Consider the following 11148-nt stretch of genomic DNA (forward strand, 5'->3'; position numbering starts at 1 on the left):
TTTCACAACAAACTTAATCATTGCCATCTTTTTAAAAAAATTACTCCACATCATACTCGTGGTAAAAAAAAATTATACATCTCATGGTCGTAATGATTTGTCTCAAAATGGATTTTTCGGTAGAGATGTTAAAATGAGTTAGATCTATCGAGTAAATGATTTAACGATCTCTCGATTTATCAAAATGACGGGTTGTAGATCAGCTCATTCTATTAACTTGTTTCGACTATAATATTTTTTGTATTTCCTCTCGCTTCTTGGCAAGCACATCAAACAAGCTAATAAACGCATATGCTTGGTTTATATATGGTTTGATGCGATCTAATAATCATACTAGTTAAGTGACATTGATGGATTGTATCCGTGGAACATTATTGTATCCGTGGAAACATTACGTCAGCTTAAACGTTATATTTCAATCATCGATTTTTTTGGGTGGATAACTCACTGCAAAGGTTAATTATATAAATATCAAACATTTTTTTATGATTGAGTACTCTAGTTTTATTACAAAAAAAATTATGTGTTAGATGATAAAATGTTGAAAAATTAGGAAACTACAACTTCTAAAGTTGTAGTTAAATTAAAAATATTTATGTTTTCTTTAAATTTATATGGTTTGATGCGATCCAAAAAATTATATGGCCAATATTTTTTTTTCCCATCAAAATATCGGTTTGAATCTTTATTTCATTATATTATATATTTTATTTTCACAAAATTGAGGTATATATATCATGAATAAGATATTTTCCTAATAAAATTGGTGTTTGGACGGATAACATTTTATATTATATAGCAAGGAAAGCTCTATTACTTTTTACGTAAAGTATATTATATTTTATTGTAAATATCGGTAGAATTAATTCGTATCACAAATGAAATTTCGTAGCCTAGGCTGACTATTTATCGACTCTCCCAACTGAATTTTTTCTAAGAAAAAAATCCAAAATCCTAAAATCCTAAAAGATTTCCTTTAGCTTCACCTTCACGCAGAAGAATCTGAGTTGTGGCTCCGAAAATTTGAAATTTTGACTGATGGTGAGGGGAGGAGGAATCAGATGTTGTGGGGTGGCGTGCGCCGTGTTGACCTTGCTGCTATTGGACCCGGCGAGCCGTGTATCGGGCCTCTCGATAACCGTAAACAACCTCGAGTGCCTGTATGAATACGTATTCAACGAGGGGGATTCAGTTTCCGGGAGTTTCGTTGTTGTAGATCATGATATCTTCTGGAGCTCTGACCATCCCGGCATTGACTTCACTGTAATACACTTTTCTTAACGTTATTGATTGATTTTGTGGGTTTTTATCTGTTCTTTATGGGTTTTGGATTGATCTGTGTTTAGTGAATTGGTTGGTTTTTATTTAATTTTTGGAGTCATGTCAGGGTTTAGTAGTTGCAGATTCGATTTGGTAGTTTTCAGCTGGTTTTATGGGTCTAATGATTTAGTTATAATTTGAGATTAAGCTTGTGTTTAAGAAATCAGAAATGTGATATGAAATTGTGTTGTTTAACTTTATATTCCCCCTTCCTATTGTCAGTTTCTGATAGATTTTTATGAGTGAAATCAGTAAATTACTCGTAGATTGAGCAAGATAGGCGCCAGCTATTTAGCAGTTTAATCAAGCTTTCAATTCCACCAACAAAATTAATACTATATAATAGAGAATAGGAGGAGGAATGAGAAATAGAAAAGGGAAAGGAAGAAGATGAGACGTGAAAATGATTCTGGTATTTTCCTTGTTTTCGAAAAATAATATGAACCGTAAACATAGCCATCTCAATGACTGATTAAACGACAGGCTTCAACAATCTAAGCGGTAATTGACAACACACTTCCTGCTTTCTTGTATTTGATCATCACTTGGGACATAATCTTTCGTATATAGTGGAGCCCTGCGAGTTCTAGTATTTTTCCATTTACCAGTTTGCTAACTTGCTTCAGTAATTTTTTGTGTTTATCTGGTGTAATTGAGATTTTACCACTTGTACTTTGACACTCGAGTGTTCTTCGAGAAAGTTCAGTAGCCATATATTCCTCAGATTGGGCATCTCAAGTTTCAGCCTGCTCTCTGACAACTTCTTGGAACATAGTTTGTTTTTCGATAAGCAAATCTAGTGCAGTCTCAGTTTCTCTGTTGAGTTTACGATGAGATGGAATGATTCATCCATTTTTTTGTGATATTTTTGGAGGAAGGAATAGAGAAATTGTGGAGTTAGCTCGTACTGTTCTGGAATGAGTTAGAAAATAGAAACCAATCAAGAATTTAAGTTGAAATTACCAATAAAAGATATGGGTTGCTTCTGGTTCGTGTTATTTGGTTGTGTAGAGATGAACTTACAAATAGATTTCTTTATCTTGTTCTGGTGTGCATGACAATTAGAATATCTTAAACTACACTTTCCATTTCCTTTGATATTTTAGTTTCCTGTGATGCACAGCTAATATGAGTGCTTTTCCGAATGTCAGCATACATGAAAACGGGGAAATTTTTTTTCTGTTCATAAAACACCTCACCATTTAAGGAAATTTTTCTCATTCATTCATATTGCTAGAATTTTGCTCCTTTTACCTCTCGTGAGCATACCTGTTGTTGATTCGGAATATGATCTAGCTCCGTTGAGCAAAAATAAGATGACATGCATATTTATAAAAGAAAGAAAGACGTGGATTATCTCTTTGCTTAAAGGAGCTGGATCAAGGCTTGGTACAGACAATTTGGTTGGTTCATTCAAGGGATTGTTCTTCTACCCCAACGCACTGAAAATGAAACATTTGGAGCTCATTTGCTTCGCGGAATGATATTTAATTAGCTACAATTAGAATTGTAAACGAACCGAATCGAGTCCAATATAAAGAAAATTATAAGGTTTGAATTCGACTCAAATTAGATATATTTGAGCTCAAGCTCAATTTGAAGCCTGACTAGTTTTAAGTTTTTTGCTAAAATTCAGCTTGAAATGGAACTCAAGTTCGTGTTCAGCTCGAAAAGATTTGAATATATATGCGAGCTATTCAAACATTTGTTTGAAACTTGGAAAGGATCGAAATATATTTGTTTACTTTGTAGTATAGTATTATATTAATAAATTTTATAGTTGCAAGCAGCTCACGAACTATTAAACAAAAATAATTTAGGTTCTATTTTGTTTTTTAAAAAAAGTTGGAACATGTTCTAGCCGGGACCGAATTTGATAATTTCGAATGTGAATAAATTTTTTTCTAGTCGGATCGATTCGTTTACACCCTTAGTTATGATGTTATAATGATTCATCCAGTTCTGAATAAATCTGCTCCTGTAATATGTGAATATTTTCATTTCAAACTAAGGTTTAAAGATTAGATAGAAATAATATATTGCGAAAACTGACACAGTTTTTAAAAATTTGGAATAAAATTGACGACCTGGCTGGGGTTCGGTCTGTATATTGTTGTCGGTTTTACGAATTGTTCTTTTGCAGCTTTGTTTGCTTCTCTAAATATTATCTGTGCCCTTGTAAGTTTTAACAAAAATACAGCATGTATCTATCTAATGTTGATGAAATAGTTTGATCTGAATTGTTCATGTTTATTTCTTCTCTATACACAGATCACATCTCCAGCCGGCGATGTTATTGACACATTGAAGGAACATCGGACGGAAAATTTGATTTCCATGCTCCCAAAAGTGGGATGTACAAATTCTGTTTCCATAATCCTCATTCTACGCCAGAATCAGTCTCTTTCTACATTCATGTTGGCCATATTCCATCAGAACACGACCTCGCCAAGGATGGTTCGTTCATATATCATGTTTCCTAATTTATGGTTGATCCTTATAATTAATAGTGATACCCACGAGAAATTTGGGGTCCGATTTCGGCAAGTGTCACTAGTACAGACGCAGGGTTTTAAAATTGTCCTGAGCCTGAAATCACGTAGAAGACCGTTAGAAGGGGGCCAGGAGGGTGTCCTGGTGTAGTCCCTCCGACGCTCTAGTCAGTGACTGAGGATATGAGTGAAGAGCAGCTAAGGGTGCTGCTGAAAACAATATAGTGAATGAAATAACTGAACACTCAAAACTGGTATTTATAGGAGAATACCTGGGTCTTTAATGAGCCTGTCTTCCATTTGGGCTTAGGATGGGCCAGAGTAGTGGGCCCATCCATGGGGTATCACCAGTCTCCGCTTCCCGAGTCGAACTGGATCGCAGGTTCGAAGTTCGATTAGTTGTGCTGTCCTCGGGTTACCGGGTGCGAGTTGTGCATTTTCTTCTAGCCGTTCGTTAGTTTCCAAAAATTTGGAAACAAATCATATCGCAATCCTGCTTTGAAAGGAAAGATTTGGTTGGACCTCCCCTATAAACAGAGGTCACCTTTTTATTTCATTCTCACTTCTCCCTCAAAAATTCCTCTGCAATTCATTCACCAGCTCTCTCCCGTCTACGTCTCATCTGCGTGTTAATCCTAACGCCGGTTCATCATCATCATCACCTCACCGTCACCGTCGTGCACACCCTAGCCACCGTCTCACTTCGCTCGAGCCACCGCACAACACCCCGCCCGAGCCGACGCCTCGCTTGAGCCGCTGCCCTCGCCTCGCCCCGCCAACGCCCAGCCACCACCTCACGTGCCGTACCTGCACTGTGCGCGCAAGCCCTCCTCACGCCCTGCCTCTCGCCTCGCCTCCTGCCTCGCCACCTTCCTTCACCCCTAGCGCACCTCGCCTAGCCAACGCCCAGTCCCGGGCTCGCCTCCTGCCACGCTCGTCGGAGCGCCCGAGCGCCCCGCTCGCCTTGCCAACGCCCAGCCCCGTGCTCGTCTCTTGCCACGCTCGCCCGAGCGCCCCGCTCGCCACGCTCCCCTAGCCCCGTGCTGGCCCGAGCGTCCCAAGCGCCTCGCTCGCCCGGCCCCGTGCTCGCCCTCACCTCCGCCGAGTCCGCCCGAGCGCCCGAGTGCCACGTTCGCCCAGCGCACACGATCGCCCAACGCGCACGTCGTCCAGCGTCCCGCTTGCCCAGCGCCACGCCCGAGCCACCGCCTCGCTCACTTCGCGCACGCCCAAGGCCAGCGCCTCACTTTGCGCACCTCGACAGCGCACGCTCGCCCGGCACGCCCTCGCCCCGCACGAGCGTGCACCACACTCGCGCTCATCACCGGCTCATCCTTGTGGCTTTTGGAGTATTCTTTCACGTCTCCTCCGGGTTAGTTCTCTCCTTTTGCTGTTTAATATCCATAACACTTATGTCTTCTTCCGATTCCGAGTCTAGTTCCTCGAGTGGTTCCGAGAGGTCTAGCGAGTCTAGTGAATCTAGTGAGTCTAGCCAGAGTAGGACTTCCCTAGCTGATCCTGAATTTACCCTTGATTCCCATGAGGAGGAAGTCACCACCCACAGTCGTCCTGGTAAGGAAGTTCGTCACGTGACCCAACAAATGAACATATCTGAAGCAGATAACTTATGATACGGTCATTTGTCATCCCACATCCCTCCTTGTAGCGAGTCAAAACTTATAACTTTGTGGCACATTTCTCCCTCCCATCAGATCATCATTCCTACCTCTAAGGACCGAACCTACCTAGCTGCCAAGGGCTGCTACACCTTCTTTCAGCACCACCTTGATGCCGGTCTTCGTTTTCCCTTGTGCCATTTCTTCCAAGAATTGAGCAAGTACTATCAGGTGCATCTAGGTCTGCTCACTCCCAATGTTCTCCGTTTGATAAGCTGTTTTGCTGTGCTATTCCGGGCCCTAGACCTCCCTTTGAATTGCACCACTTTCTCCTACTTCTTAGTTCTGTCCAGATCAAAAGAAGGACCTTTTTATGTGACTTCTCGGTCTAGTCATAAGCTTTTCGAGGGGGCTCTTAGTCATGTTAAGGACTGGAAAAACTACTTCTTCTTTATCCAGCCACCCGAAGAATTGACTTGTTATACCGATTGGTACCCTACTTTCACCAAGCCTGAACTTTCCAAGGGTTACAAGAAGGATAAGGAGTATCTGGAGATAATGAGTGTACTAGGAGATCGATGCTTTAGCATTCCCCAACTTTTATCTGAAGATCTCATTTGCCATGTTGGGTTAAGTCCCGCGAAAATTAAACTGAAGGAGGACGCCGGTAGATATTCTCATCTCTTCACCCCTTCTATCTCTTTTTTGCTTATTGTGTTCTTTGATAATATTCTCATTCGGTTCACTATTTTTATTTGCAGGTATTAGAATCATGAATGCCGCATTGATTCGCGAGATTGCGAAAAAGAAAGCTGGGAGTTCATCCTCTGCCCCCCAGAAGTCAGTCGTTCCAGCAGTCACGACGGGCACAAAGGGAGATTGTAATGCTGCTGAGAAGAAGAAAAAAGGTTCTTGCTCCACTACTGCGAAGAGACCTGCTAAGCTCCCCTACTGCTGTGGAGAAGAAGGCAGACTCATCCTCCTCCGCCCCAAAGCGAGCTTCCTCTCCACCTCCTCCGTCTGGTAAGAAGAAAGCGTCCACTGATCCTAGCCCGTCAGTCCCACCGCATGGTAAACGCAAGATTTCTGAGATCTCAGTCATATCGGTCTCTTCTCCAGAAGTGTTCGGGTCAGATGAGGGGCCTCCCCCTGAATCGGGGGTACATCCTTACCCCGGATTCAGCCATCGTGGGGAGGGGTCCTACTCATCTGGCTCACAAGATAATGTATCAGCTTCTTTCCGACGCGGATGCAGCGTTCATGAGTTCACTGTGGTGGTCTGAACTCACTCGCCGGACATGCAGCAGTATCACTGAGATATATTTCTCCTTCTAGTCTCTAGATTGATGTCCAATACATGTATGATTTTCCTGTCATCTTTCCACTTTTGTCTACTTATTCAGGGCATGATGTATATAGGGGAGTTGGTTGAGCGCACTAAACTGTCACAGGGGACTAATGCACAACAACTTTTTTAGAGATTATCGCCCTTGTGAGGCTTGAATCAACGCACTGATTCAATCAGCCAACTCTCGTTCACTTGTGTTTAGGTATTTAATGGATTATCGAACTCAAAGAGCCAAGCAAGCCTACGCAGACTTGCAGAAAGTAAGCAACACGATAGTTTATGGGCAATTGCCCAACCTTTGCATTCATCCACAATCAGAATACAATAGGAAGCCAAGGTTTTCACACACCAAAGGCTCACACTCTTGAATCTGGTTCTCCTTCGCGTGGTCCTCTGCCCAACCTTAGCGCGCTCAACCAACTCCCTTATGTACATCATGCCCTGAATAAGTAGACAAGAGTGGAAAGATGACAAGAAAATCATACATGTATTGGAGATCAATCTAGAGACTAGAAGGAGAAATATACCTCAGTGATACTGCTGCATGTTCGGCGAACGAGTTCAGACCACCCCAGTGAACTCATGAACGCTGCATCCGCGTCGGAAGGAAGCTGATACATTATCTTGTGAGCCAGATGAGTAGGACCCCGTCCCACGATGGCCGAATCCGGGGTGTGTAAAGGATGTACCCCTGATTCAGGGGGAGGCCCCTCATCTGACCCGGACCCTTCTGGAGAAGAGACCGGTAAGACTGAGATCTCAGAAATCTTGCGTTTACCATGCGGTGGGACTGACGGGCTAAGATCAGTGGACGCCTTCTTCTTACCAGACGGAGGAGGTGGAGAGGAGGCTCGCTTTGGGGCGGAGGAGGATGAGCCTGCCTTCTTCTTCACAGAAGTAGGGGAGCTAGCATGTCTCTTCGCAGTAGTGGAGCAAGAACCTGTTTTCTTCTTCTCAACAGCATTACAATCTCCCTTTGTGCCCATCGTGACTGCTGGAACGACTGACTTCTGGGGGGCAGAGGATGAACTCCCAGCTTTCTTTTTCGCAATCTCGCGAAGCAATGCGGCATTCATGATTCTAACACCTGCAAATAAAAACAGTGAACCGAATGAGAATATTATCAAAGAACACAATAAGCAAAAAAGAGATAGAACGGGTGAAGAGATGAGAATATCTACCGGCGTCTTCCTTCAGTTTAATTTTCGCGGGACTTAACCCAGCATGGCACAGGAGATCTTCAGATAGAAGTTGGGGAATTTTAAAGCATCGATCTCCTAGTACACTCATTATCTTCAGATACTCCTTATCCTGCTTGTAACCCTTGGAAATTCAGGCTTGGTGAAAGTAGGGTACCAATCAGTATAACAAGTCAATTCTTCGGGTGGCTGGATAAAGAAGTATTTTTCCAGTCCCTAACATGACTAGGAGCCCCCTGAAAAGCTTATGACTAGACCGAGAAGTCACATAAAAAAGGTCCTTCTTTTGATCTGGACAGAACTAAGAAGTAGGAGAAAGTGGTGCAATTCAAAGGGAGGTCTAGTGCCCGGAATAGCACAGCAAAACAGCTTATCAAACGGAGAACATTGGGAGTGAGCAGACCTAGATGCACCTGATAGTACTTGCTCAATTCTTGGAAGAAATCGCACAAGGGAAAACGAAGACAGGCATCAATGTGGTGCTGAAAGAAGGTGTAACAGCCCTTGGGAGCTAGGTAGGTTCGGTCCTTAGAGGTAGGAATGATGATCTGATGGGAGGGAGGAATGTGCCACAAAGTTCTAAGTTTTGACTCGCTACAAGGAAGGATGTGGGATGACAAATGACCGTACCATAAGTTATCTGCTTCAGATATATTCATTTGTTGGGTCACGTGACGAACTTCCTTACCAGGACGACTGTGGGTGGTGACTTCCTCCTCATGGGAATCAAGGGTAAATTCAGGATCAGCTAGGGAAGTCCTACTCTAGCTAGACTCACTAGATTCACTAGACTCGCTAGACCTCTCGGAACCACTCGAGGAACTAGACTTAGAATCGGAAGAAGACATATGTGTTATGGATAATCAAACAGCAAAAGGAGAGAACTGACCCGAAGGAGACGTGAAAGAATACTCAAAAAGCCGCAAGGATGAGCCGGTGACGAGCGCGAGTGTGGTGCACGCTCGTGCGGGCCGAGGGCCTGCTGGGCGAGCGTGCGCTTTTGAGACGCGCTGAGTGAGGCGCTGGCCTTGGGCATGCGCGAAGTGAGCAAGGCGGTGGCTCGGGCGTGGTGCTGGGCGCGCGTGCGCGTTGGGCGAGCGTGGCGCTGGGCGAGCGGGGCACTCGGGTGCTCGGGCGGACTCGGCGGAGGTGAGGGCGAGCGAGGCGCTTGGGCGAGCACGAGGCCGGGCGAGCGGGGAGCTCGGGACGCTCGGGCGAGCACGGGGCTAGGCGAGCGTGGCGAGCGGAGCGCCCAGGCGAGCGTGGCGAAGAGACCCGAGCACGGGGCTCGGGCATTGGCTAGGCGAGCGGGGCGCTCGGGCGAGCGTGGCAGGAGGCGAGCCCGGGGCTGGGCGTTGGCTAGGCGAGGTGCGCGAGGGGTGAAGGAAGGTGGCGAAGCAGGGTGAGAGGAGGGCTTGTGCGCGCGGTGCAGGCGCATCGCGTGAGGTGGTGGCGGGGCGAGGCAAGGGTAGCGGCTTAGGCGAGGCGTTGGCTCGGGCGGGGTGTTGGGCGGTGGCTCGAGCGAAGTGAGGCGGTGGCTAGGGTGTACACGACGATGACGGTGAGGTGATGATGACGATGAAGCGGCGTTAGGATTAACACGCAGATGAGATGTAGATGGGAGAGAGCTGGTGAATGAATTGCAGAGGAATTTTTGTGGGAGAAGTGAGAATGAAATAAAAATGTGTCCTCTATTTATAGGGGAGGTCCAACCAAATCTTTCCTTTCAAAGCAGGAATGTGGTTTGATTTGTTTCTAAATTTTTGTAGACTAACGAACGGCTGGAAGAAAATGCACAACTCGCACCCGGTAACCCGAGGACAGCACAACTAATCGAATTTCGAACCTGCGATTAGTTCGACTCTGGAGGGGGAGACTGATGATACCCATGGATGGGCCCACTACCCCTGGCCCATCCCAAGCCCAAATGGAAGATATGCCCATCAAGGGCCCAGGTATTCTCCTATAAATATCAAGTTTGAGTATTCAGTTATTTCATTCACTATATTGTTTTCAGCAGCACTTTTAGCTGCTGTTCACTCATATCCACAGTCACTGACTTGAGCGTCGGAAGGGCTACGCCAAGACATCCTCCTGACCCCCTTCTAACGGTCTTCTTCGTGATTTCAGGCTCAGGACAATTTCAGAACCCTGCGTCTGTATTAGTGACACTTGCCGGAATCGGACCCTAAATTTTCCGTGAGTTAGTACAACTTGGTCAATCCAGATGATTATTTGACTGGCTCGTTAGTTACGTTGCTAGTCCACTTCATTTGCAGAACATTTAGAGCCCATCAATGTAAAAATCGCGAAACTGAGGGAGGCTATGGAATCAATCACGGCCGAGCAGATGTACTTCAAAGCACGTGAAGCCCGTCATCGTCACAGTAAGGCCTTTCTATACTGTCTTTCGGGTAAATTACAGTAACGTTTCATCCGAAATATGAAATTATGACCACCTACCCCACCTTTGTGTAAATTTACATCGACCCCTATAGCAGAACAACCATAAAGGTTAAGCATCATCGATGTTCCTGTGCATGTGAAGTTCTCTACTTGAGGAGATTGTACTTCATCATCCCATTTGTTATGAACCATCGGATTTCTTTTGCAGCAAATGAAAGCACAAGAAGGCGGGTCATATTTTATACAGCGGGAGAATATCTTCTGTTGGCTCTTGTAAGCACACTCCAAGTTGCGTATATACGGCGTTTGTTCAGCAAATCAATCGCGTATAACCGTGTTTGATGAGATCCCTCTGAATCGATAGTGTAAGATTTGTGTTTCGCTGTCTAAGAACATCACATATAGAGTCAACTTCTTTAAGATAAATGTATCAATAGCAAGAATAGCTCATCTTTCAGTTGTACGGAGTAGAATTCTTACATACTTGCATACTTGATACATCAGTAATGTATTATTTCCTTTTGAAGTTAAAAGTCAGCTGGTTATTTGAAACTTCACCCGAAAGTACGGAGATCTTAGATAATTTGTGGGCCTGATATCGGAATGAAGGATGGATTGACTAGTGGTTATCTATATATGCCATACCCCATGAAGCATATATCCACTGCCAAGATTGTTTCATTCTATTCTAAAGACAGACAAAAGCTTACATACAAGCGATTTAACCAATCTCTAACTATGTAAGAAGATGATATGCACTTCTTCGT

The 11148-nt window shown here is 44.4% G+C and overlaps 1 pseudogene; it reads left to right on the top strand.

Moving 5' to 3' along the window:
* Positions 1–894: 894 nt before the first annotated feature.
* On the top strand, positions 895–10938 carry LOC142551321 (transmembrane emp24 domain-containing protein p24beta3-like; annotated as a pseudogene).
* The last annotated feature ends 210 nt before the right edge of the window (positions 10939–11148 follow it).

Source organism: Primulina tabacum, chromosome 7 (genome assembly GCF_025594145.1).
Source record: "Primulina tabacum isolate GXHZ01 chromosome 7, ASM2559414v2, whole genome shotgun sequence".
NCBI lineage: Eukaryota > Viridiplantae > Streptophyta > Magnoliopsida > Lamiales > Gesneriaceae > Primulina > Primulina tabacum.